The 11,940-nt window shown below is 33.9% G+C and overlaps 1 pseudogene; it reads left to right on the forward strand.

Annotated features, from left to right (window-relative positions):
* Window positions 1-3,386: 3,386 nt before the first annotated feature.
* LOC120214405 lies at window positions 3,387-11,710 on the forward strand (annotated as a pseudogene).
* Window positions 11,711-11,940: the final 230 nt, after the last annotated feature.

Here is an 11,940-nt window from a genome sequence, read left to right on the forward strand (position 1 = left end):
GTATATAAATTTCTCAAAACGACGCCGTTTAGCCCATTTTAGGGCATCTCTTAGTTCAAACAGGGGCAAATGGTGTTGAAAGGGCCCTTACTTTGCATAAGCATCTACTCTGGTCACTTAATGAAAATACTATATTGCTATTTCAAACCTGTTGTTTTCTGTTATTACGTTTTAGTCCTATCCTTTGTTCATTTTGTTAATAATTGGACTTTTTGATTTTGGCCACAATGTTATTAAATGTTTTAGTTTGGTCATTGGTTTAGTGTTTTTAGGTATTTTGTGGGTATTTGAATTTGGGTTTTGACATTTGAAATTATATCATTTTAGTCACTGTTTCACATTTATTTTAATTATCATTGAGTCATCCATGTTTCTTTTTTTTTCTTTTTCACTCTTTTATTTTCATTTTCGGTTACTTATTTTTTTTTTGTCCTTTCATTTCTTCTTCTTCTTCTTATTATTATTATTATTATTTTTGATAAATTTTATTTATCCATTTTTTTTAAATTTTATCATTATCATTTAACTAACATTTTTTTCTTTCTTTCTTTTTGTTTATATTTATTTTTACTTTTTTTTTATTATTTTATCTAACATATTTTTTTTCAGTGGTAATTTCAATCGATCAAAGGTAAGCAATACGAATTGAATATTTTCAATTTTCAATTTTCGCAATTAAAGACAGTCGACAAATTAATTGGTACCGAAAGGGCGGTTCAAGGGTGCTAATCCTTCCTTGATCGTAACCGACTCCCGAACCCGTCACGTTTCTGGTAAAACGCAGATCAGGTAAGGAATAAGGTATCCGATCTACCTATTTGTTTTAAAATAAAAGATCGGTGGCGGCTCAACCCACTCATTTCAAGTCGAAGCCCAATTATGGGGCCCAACCGAAAGACGGTTACGACAAACATCATTAATTATTGTTAAAATTCCGACATGACGACTTTTATCATTATTCATCATGCAATTAAGATTATATGAAAGTCTAGTCAACTACATTCAACCGATAACAAATTTCTATACTAAATATTTTTTTAAAAAAATAGATACCATACCATCACTTTAACAGTATCACCTAATAATGTTGTTAGTAGTAGTGGTAGATCCACAACTTGTTGAGGGAGTGATGAAATTCAAAATTTCTTTGATTATTTATCTATTTTATTAGAGGTATTCACTCTGAAATTTTATTCGAGTTCATCCAATTTAATAATATTGTATTGTTAATATATTTGTTCATACGAAAAATATTTCTGAATCCACCATTGACTATTTGTTGGACTTACTAATAAAAATAAAAATAAAAATAAATAAATATCAAACTTTAACATAATAAAGGGACTAAATCCGTCATCAAACCTCACAAATCCAAAACCTAAAATCAAAATATGAAAAAAGGCAAAAGGAAACAAAAGGGAAGGTAGGGTTCTTAAAAGAAACAGAACTAGTGGAAAGTGGTATCAGCCACTAATAAAATATTGAAATGACAAATACCTGCTTTCACACTTAGTTGGTAGAATTAGAGTCGATCAAAACTCGACTCTATTCGAAAAATTGAATATTTTGACATGATTTGACTCAAAATTTCAAGTTCAAATTGAGTTGTAAATTACAACTAAAATAACTCAAAATTTTTAGCAATTAGTGAATAAAATTTTAAGTTTGAGTCGAGTCTCTCAATTTTGTATAATATATGTATATCACATATGAAAGAAATATACATGTATTGTATTTTTTTTTATCAAAAATAACACATGAATATATTGTTATATATATATATTGTTATATGTATGTATTGTATATGATCATAAAAAACTATTTAAATTGAAATCAAATAATATAATAATTTTATAAAATATTGATAATTAAATTTGAACATAACTCAAAAATTTGACTCGACTCGACTAAAAAAATATTCAAGTCAACTTCGAGTTGTAAAATATGACTCGTCAACTCGAATAACTCAAAATTTTTTGACTCGACTCGATCGAATGCTCACCCTTACTTTTTGGAGCCTCGTGTTTCTTTTATTGCATATATCATAGCACGAACCACACGGTTTCAGTGGTTAAGAGATTTATTATTTTTTTAGAAGTCTTAGATTCGAGCATCGACGAAAGTATGAGCGTTCATTATCAATTGATTAAGAGTCTTTGAGCATATATTATCTTATATTCACCTCAAATTTATAAAAAGATAGATTCGAAATATATCATTTTAAATTTATATCAACTTAGATTTGAATCACTTAAGCTGATTATTTGGAATTTTGATTTAAATCGTTTAATTCATTTCGAGTTTGACATCCAAATTTATATAATTTTCAAATATTTATTCAGATTATTTTTTTACTTTAAATTTTTTTATTTAAAAATTGAAATTATTAATTTTTAATAGTCAAATTAAGTTTATTATGCTTGAATTCAGATTAATTGAATCAAATTTTCACAGAAATTAAAATTGTCAGGTCTAATCTCTATTACTGTGCATTAATGCTGAAAATTATTTTAGTCCCTTTTTTATATTTTGAGTTCATTTTGGATTATGTTTATATATATATATATATATATATATATTGCATTTAGTGTGAATTTTTATATTCTTCTTTCAATTTATTTCTTTATCAAAATGTTTGCATTTTAAACAACTACACTTCAACTTATAAACTTTAACAAAATTCACATTCAAATCATTGTATACTCTACTATTTCACATAGGGCTCAAACCGGTCTAATTTATAATGGGACTTTCAAAGAAAACAATTACCAACTAATAATTTATATAATTAACTGGTTTGGTGATAATCAAATAAAATATGATCTTAATTGAATCTTTATTTAAAATTTACAATTAACTAAATTATTAAAATTCAAAATACATCTCAAATAAATCATTATTTAAAACTTGTGTTTAATCTGATTTATTTGTTAGGCAACTTTTATCAGAATTGGTTTTGATCAATGATTTTGCAATTCAAAAGGGAAAAAAGATCAGTTTTTTTAATAATTTGACAGTTTTTTTTATTAAAATAAATATATTTTATAAAATATTTAACCAAGATGAAAATTTCAAAATTAGGAGTAATTATTTTTTTAATCCATTTGAATATATAATTTTTAGGACTTGATTTACGAGAAATGAGAATTTTGTTTACCAGAAAAGAAGGCAGGAACTAGTTTTCACGAGTCACACAATTTGATGGTCCCATTTTAATCTAAAAAATTATAATAAAATCCCCCAAGTTTTTTAATCTTCAAAACTCACCCTTTCTGTCTTTATAACCAACCACTGTCCCCTAATATTCTTTGATTCTTGCAACTAAAAGTACCGTTCTCCCTCAACACATATTTTTACACCCACAAGGTGTTTGATGTTTGGTCTTGTCCACATTGCCTGGTTCTTCACCTACTTTATTGTGTGTTTCACTTGTTGGTTCTTCTCCTACTGTGTTTTCAATGGAGTTTTAAGAACCGGGTAGTTTCATGATGGATCTTGGAGGTGTAATCCGCAACAGACCAATCAAGGTAAGCCATGTGGCGCTGTTTGTGATGAATGGATCTTCATTTCAAAACTCCGAGCTTCTTTTGCTGTGTTTTGCAGAAGGAATCATGGAAGAGCGTCTTAACTCTGGCATATCAAAGCTTAGGCGTCGTGTACGGGGATTTAAGCACATCGCCTCTGTATGCGTACAAGAGTGCATTTGCAGAGGATATTCACCATTCTGACACAAACGAAGAGATTTATGGGGTTTTGTCATTTGTGTTCTGGACAATAACACTGATGCCATTGCTGAAATATGTTTTCATTGTGCTGAGAGCCGATGATAATGGAGAGGGTGGCACTTTTGCCCTGTATTCTTTTCTCTGCAGACACGCAAGGCTGTGTTCATTGCCTAATTGCCAGCTTGCAGATGAGGAGTTATCGGAGTACAAAAGCGATGAAAATGGTAAGAACCTCCTGAAATCAACTCTGGAGAAACACAAAGTGCTGCAAAGGCTTTTGCTTGCTCTGGCTTTGATTGGGACATGCATGGTTATTGGGGATGGTGTCCTAACACCTGCAATTTCTGGTACCACCAACATTCAATCTGCTTCTCTTTCCTTTTTATAATCGGAAAATTTTAGTTCGGGATTTAAATTACGATCACGATGATGTGTTTAGAGGGTTACCTGGTGAATGAGATGTTTTGGTTTGTGCAGTTTTCTGAGCAGTGTCGGGATTGGAGCTTTGTATGGCTAAAGAGCAACATCGTTGTAAGTTCCTAAATTTGAAGCCAAATATCTTTAGTAATTCTTAACCCCTCTTGTAGCACTTTGAATATGTCGTTAACTGAACATGACTATTCATATATATATATATATATATATAATTGTGTGGTAAATTGCGCTTTTCATCATCCGACTTTGCTTGTGTTCTTGATTTGGTCATTTAACTTTCAAATTACATACCTTTCAAATTATTCATGTTTTTGGTTATCTCATTGTTAAATAATTAACGACTTTATTACCTGAGATCTGCTTGCTTAAAATAATGAAGAGGTCCAAAAACTTTCTTCATTTTTTTTTGAAACCCTCTTGAAATTTTTCTAAAACCTTTTTTTTAATTCCTTTCGATATTTTTCACATTGAAGCATCTTCTTTCGAATTCCAATGGTGGAGAGATGAAGAAGGAGGAGTAGAGCTATATATTCTAATCCCACGCTGATTGAACAGTAGAAATTATAGACAAGAGTCATTCTCATCGGGATTTTAGGTTGAGTTTCATTAGTTTTAAAGAGATTTTGAAAAAAAAAATCTAAATTGATAAAGTGGTAGGAGATGATGAGACAAGTTTATTGGTGTCTTGAGTGGTTAAAAAAGACATTAGAGAACACAATTTTACTCTAACATGACATAAGGATGAAATCATGAAACTCTTAGAATTTTATCTTTGTGGGGGAAGAAAATGGAATCAAGGAAAAAAAGGGGAAAAGTGAGAGACAATACTGGCTTTTACGCCAGCAAAAACTAGTCCATACTAATATAAAATCGTCTATATCACCCCCACCATTTCTGATTTAATCAGTAATGATCAAAACATGAATAATTTAAAAATTTTAATGATTAAATTATTTTTTTAAATTAAATAACCAAAATAAAAGCATAGACAAAGTTGAATGATGAAAGATATGATTTACCTATAATTATGACATGAAGGCATTTCATATGCACAACTTTAATGAGTTAAACATAATAATTCAAACACGACATGAATGTATAAATCAGAAAATATACAATGATAAGCAAAGGTTATCAAAATGGTGATAAGCTTGTGCAATGGAGTGGGGCCTCCACAAATTATAATTAGGAACATGCGGCTGAGAGAAGAAGTTTAATTTCATAGATCAGAAGGTTATAGAAAGTGTCAATTTCCAAGTGTTAAGCTGTCCCTATGGTGCAAGAAAAAAGGTTAGAGGATAAGAGTAGGAAAAAACACAAGTGTATGATATTTTCATATCTGTGTTATTCGGATTTAAACCCCCAAAATAGTAAAATTTCAGTTTATACCCTTTAAAAGTTATAAAATTACAAAATAAAACATTGATAAATTTGAAAAATAAGTATCTTAATTATATTTTTTTATTTTCGGTTTTTAAAGTTTTTTTAATCAAATTTTTAACAGAATTTTTTAGAGGCATAACAGAAGAGCCTTAAAACGAAAACTGAATGAAATTTGAAGTACATGTTTTGATAAATAGAAAAATCTATATGCTAAATGAGAAAAGAGAAATAATTTAGATACTTGTTTTTCAATTAAGCCTTCTTTTTATTAATGGGGTTTCATATTCTTTTTCTACTTGTGGGTGACATGAACTCCATTTAAGCATTTTGTTGTTTGTTGATATTTGTACAATATCATCTTCATTTAAGACCTGTGTTTTAAAAGGCGCGAGGTGCTCCAAGGCGATTAGTTACTCGAGAGCCTCAATTTTTGAGGTGCTTTGAGGCGAGGGATTCACGTACGCGGGGCGCTTAATTTTACAAAATATTTGTAAATATTTTATAACCATACCTCAAACACAAAACAACTTAATAATTAATTTAATATGCAAAACACCAAGTAGCATATGTCATATTGTATCTCAAAAAGACAAATAAAAAACATAATCAATAATCAAAATGCCTAAAACTCATCTTCATCATCATCGTCATCAACATCAATCCCAAGCACCTTTTCCTCCCCATCATCTTCGGAAAGTCCAATATCCTGTTCTATCTCTTCATCGTCTTCATCAATCAAATTTAGTCCAGTAGAGGGCCTTCTACGAGTGGAGGTTTGGGTAACACCCTTTCCTCTATCTCTTGATGAACTTGATGTAGATGTTCTTATAGTGGAATAAGTAGCTTGAGATGCCCCGAAAGCTTTATCAATAGCAGTCCATGTTAAATCATCTCCATCAAAGAAAAAGTCGTCCTCCTCACCATCTTCATCGTCCATATGGCCCATCAACCACTCGCTGCTTTCATATATTTCCTTCAAAGAATAGGATCTGTGGTGTCCTTTCTTTGATATCTCCGTCGCAAAGCATGATTAAACTTGACATACACCATGTCATTTAAACGACTTTGTGCAAGTCTATTTCTCATTTTTGAATGAAGTTGTTGAAAAACGCTCCAGTTCCTCTCGCAACTAGTAGCACTACAAGTTAGGCTAAGAACTCGGATTGTAAATTTATGTAACTCCGGTGCTGAGGCTCGATATGCAAACCACCAATCCGCTATTAACATATAAAATAAATCAAGATTTAATTTTGTGAGGTACGATATATATATATATATATATAATATACATATATGCGTCTGTGTGTGTGTGTTTTACCTGAAGCTCTTCTCTTTCTTTGTCTTACAACTATCGGATTGCCAAAAAGACCTTGGGCATTTTGATACAAGTCTAATTGTTCCCCAATCTTATCTTGAGTGCTCAAATCTGGTACTAGCCTTTGAATGCAAGCATACAACCCGTTCATAACCTCTGCACACATTGCATTCTCCGGATTCTCGTAATACATTTTTGGATTTAAAAAAAAAACTCGGCTGCATGCAATGGCCTATGAAGTTGGCAATCCCACCTTTCATCAATATACTCAAAAGCTTTCTTATAGTGCTCTTCTTTGTGTAAGAAACTAAGAGCGATAGTCTCTTTAGCCCTATCCATAGACTCATAGATATATCCCATGGTCGGCTTTTTGTCTCCATCTACCATTCTCAATACCTTGACAAGAGGTCCTGTCAACTTCGAAGCATACACTATATTTCTCCAAAAGCATTATTGCAAAATAATTAATGTTAGTCTCTTCCCAGCAGGATCCTTTGACCACTTGGTATTGTTCCATTCTGGAGACATGATCATCTTTCGCAAATTGTTTTTTTTCTTATGCATATGGGAGAGAGTGATGAACGATGTTGCAAATCTGGTGATTGCGGGCCTATGTAGGTTTCTTTGATTTGTAAACCTCCTCATCATGTTGACAATGCCAACATGGTTATAGATATAACCGTTCATGAAGATGGCGCTTTTCAAAGTATTCCGCACTTTTGGGATCTTTCCAATATCCTCTAGCATTAAATCGATGCAATGTGCAGCACAAGGAGTCCAATATAAATATGGTCTAGTTGCCTCTAACATCATTCCTAAAAGAGAGAGAAATAAAAGATTAAAGGGAGAAGCAAGAAGATTCAAAACAAGTAACTATGTAAGCATATGTTAATTATTTAGTATACCTACCTGTTTTAACATAATTAGATGCATTGTCTGTCACCACTTGTAGTACATTCTCCTCTCCTATCTCTTCCACCATATCATGAAGCATTTTAAACAATGTGTTTGCATCCTTTTTTTATTTCCAAGACATCCAAAGATTTTAGAAAGACCGAACCTTTAGGAGAATTCACTAAAAAGTTCACGATATCTTTCTGAACAGTTGAATCACGCCATTCATCAGATATAATTGAGCAACCTTTTAATGCACATTCTTTCTTGTAATCTTTCAACTCGTTTTGGGTGGATTCTACTTCATTCTTAAGAAAATGAACTCTAAGCTCATGCATGCTTGGTGGTTTGAATCCCTGGCCAAATTGTGCAACCGCTTCCATTGCAATGTGAAAGCTATCATAAGACGTCGCGTTAAAAGGTAGCCCCGCATCATAAAACCAACGAGCTATCTCCTTGCAAGCCTTGTCCCTAAGGTCTTTTCGACACACTTCGTTTATTGTTTGTTGTTTCCCACCTTTTCTACCTTTGAGTATGTCTTCTGGTTTTTTAGCGAAAAACTTGTCCATGGGACCTTTTTGTTTTGGTTTTTTAAGAGGGGGAACCTTGCTACCTCCCTCTCCCGCACCATCATCATCCTATTCATCGTACTCATCAACTTCCACTTCATTCGTTGGGAACACGTTGGTATTTTTTCCACTTTCTTTCTGGATCATGTAGTCTCTTACTTCTACCCGCACATGCTCGGGACACTTGGGGCATCATTTAGAATTTTTAAACCCTCCGATTAAATGTTGTTTTACTCGGTATACTCCTCCAGTAGTTGGCTTTCCACAAAATTTTGAAAGTAAATCTATGCCTATTCGTTGGGCCAGGTATACTATATTTCCTCCCCATATCAATTGCATCATCAACGGAACCGGTAGCATCGTTGGTGGCCATTTTAGAAAAACAATCTAACAAATTACAGTGAAGTAAATTAACCATGTAGGAGTGGAGGGGAAAAGAAAAGCAGATTGTATATTACATACACTACAGTGATACAAATTTTAAAATTAAGACTTTAATGGAGAAAATCGAGAAAGGAGATAGGAGAAACTGAGAAAGGAGCATGCTTTCATCTTCAATGTAGAACAATCGTTGAATTAAGCATGAATGGAGGAGGGAGAAAGAAAAATTTAGGAGGGAAAAAAAGCTCCAGGGTTTGCATAGGAGAAACTAGAGAGCTTGGATCATGATTTATAGACATACAATAATTAAAAAATTGGACGTTAGAAGGTCAAGAGACGGTTCAAAGTTCTAGGAATACATCGATGTAAGTAATCGGCATTTAAAAGGTCTGACTGTTTGAAGAAAATCGAGCCCAGACCCCAAAATCTAAAGCTCAATCTGAAATGGGTCATTGTACGTGAATCGTTAAAAGCATCGCCTCGCCGCCTCCGACGACTGAATCGCCGCCTCATGTACTCGCCGCCGCCTTGGTGGTCGGAGGCTTTCTTCTAAACGCCTTGCCTCACCTAGCACCTCATGCGCGCTTTTTAGAACACAGTTTAAGACCAGCTCATAATTTAATTAAAAAAAAGACCAGCTCATAATTTTTTTAGTTTTTTTTACTAATGTATTATTTTTAATATCATATATTTTTTTTGTTTTATTAAGCTTTTTAAAAATAAAGAACTTGGTATTTATATTAAATTATTTATATTTGATTTAAATATGATAAACATTGCATAAAGTATGATTCTTGTTAGTCACATGTGCTTCTTGATGTCCTGTTTCCTCAGAGTTTATTGATTCTGCAGATGTTGAAGTCCCAGCAGCTTGTGCCATATTGATATTCTTGTTTGCCCCCCAACATTACGGGACCAACCGGGTCGGGTTCTTATTCGCCCCGGTTGTAATAACATGGCTTCTATGCATCAGTGCAATTGGGGTCTACAACATTTGCCATTGGAATCCCCATGTCTACCAAGCCCTCTCTCCCTATTACATGTACAAGTTCTTGAAGAAGACCCAAAAGAAAGGTTGGATGTCACTTGGTGGCATCTTGCTTTGTATAACAGGTACAATGATCCGTAACTCGTATCTGCGTTATTCTGACTCTTTATTTTTCTTTGAATTTATTCGTATCAGACATATTTTCTGGTTGTTTCAGGCTCAGAAGCGATGTATGCTGATCTTGGGCATTTTTCACAGTTGTCCATCAAGGTAATTTAGTTGTTTCAAATTATCACTTTTTAAAAATGTTTATAAGAACTAAGCTAATTATGGGGTTAAATGCGCAACTTTTCCTGCAGATTGCTTTCAGCTTTGTGGTTTACCCCTCCTTAATCCTTGCATACATGGGGCAGGCTGCGTATCTTTCGAAGCATCATATTAACGAAACCAACTACAGGATCGGATTCTACGTGTCTGTGCCGGGTACGTTTTTGATGAAACCTATGTTCTTTGATCTTCAAAGTTGTTATGTTGCTAAATTTAGGCACCATTATTGTTGTTTTCAGAGCAAATAAGATGGCCGGTTCTGGTTATAGCCATACTTGCAGCGGTTGTGGGAAGTCAAGCCATCATAACTGGAACATTCTCCATTATCAAACAATGTTCAGCTTTGGGTTGCTTCCCTAAGATCAAAATCATCCACACTTCATACAGAATCCACGGCCAAATTTACATCCCACAGATCAACTGGACTCTAATGCTGTTATGCTTGGCCGTAACTGTTGGTTTTCAAGACACGAAACGCATGGGGAATGCCTCGGGTATAATCTTCTTACCACCTCCACGCCACTCGATTACATCCTTAATTATCTTCTAACACCATCTTCTTGGATCCAACAGGTTTGGCAGTTATTACAGTTATGTTGGTAACAACATGCTTAATGTCTCTGGTTATTGTGTTATGTTGGCACGGGAGTGTTTACCTGTCTGTTCTGTTTATGTTCTTCTTTGGCTCCATTGAAGTACTGTATTTCTCAGCATCTCTCATGAAGTTCCTTGAAGGGGCTTGGGTTCCTATTGCACTTGCTTTGATATTTTCAGTCATAATGTATGTTTGGCACTACGGAACACTCAAGAAATACCAGTTCGATGTTCAGAATAAGGTTTCGATCAATTGGCTCCTCGCCCTCGGCCCAACTTTGGGCATCACACGTGTCCGAGGCATCGGTCTTATACGTACAGAGCTTGTTTCCGGGATCCCTTCCATTTTTTCGCACTTCGTCACTAACCTTCCAGCTTTCCATCAAGTTGTTGTGTTTCTGTGCATCAAATCAGTTCCAGTACCCCATGTCAGTCCCGAAGAATGGTTCCTAGTTGGAAGAGTCGGTCCAAAAGGGTACAAGCTCTATCGGTGTATTGCACGGTACGGATATCGGGACATTCACAAAGACGACATAGAATTCGAGAAAGATCTTGTTTGCAGCATCGCTGAATTCATCCGATCCGAGCAGCCTGAACATGTTCTCGGAACAACCAACATGGAAAACGACGAGAAAATGACAGTTATCGGGACATCATCATCGAATATACAAAGTGTAGCAATGCGTGAAGATGGATCCGAAATAGTAAGAGAAAAGTCCCCCGAGAAGCCGAGGAAGAGAGTGAGGTTCGTCGTGCCGGAAAGTCCCCGGATCGATACAGAGGCGAGGGAGGAACTGCGGGAACTGATGGAAGCTAGGGAATCAGGGATGGCGTTCATATTGGGACATTCATATGTAAGAGCAAAGAAAGGATCAAATATGATGAAGAGAATTGTGATAAACTACGTATATGATTTCTTAAGAAGAAACTCAAGAGAGCCAACTTACGCTTTGAGCATTCCTCATGCATCCACCTTAGAGGTTGGAATGGTCTGTTTGGTGTAGATATTTAACTTCACAATATTGTTTCCAAATAAGGTACGAATGTAAATCTCGAAAATTCGAATCCTTGACCTACTTCTATGAACAAATTGAATCACACCCTAATTTATTGTATATAATACAATTAGAGGTGTTAATAGAATATTTTTTATATAAATATAGGAGAATATAATGTAATATCTGTTTTAAAACTCTCAAATCATTTGATAATAAACGTCTATATTCTTGCATATGTAATGCTCAACTTACGATTTAAAGAGATGACAACAAATATTTTAACTATTAAAATCGTGTGATTTGTATTAATACTTTGATTTGTTAGCATAGT

The sequence above is a fragment of the Hibiscus syriacus genome, unplaced genomic scaffold, assembly GCF_006381635.1.
Source record: "Hibiscus syriacus cultivar Baekdansim isolate YM2019G1 unplaced genomic scaffold, ASM638163v2 tig00110059_pilon, whole genome shotgun sequence".
NCBI lineage: Eukaryota > Viridiplantae > Streptophyta > Magnoliopsida > Malvales > Malvaceae > Hibiscus > Hibiscus syriacus.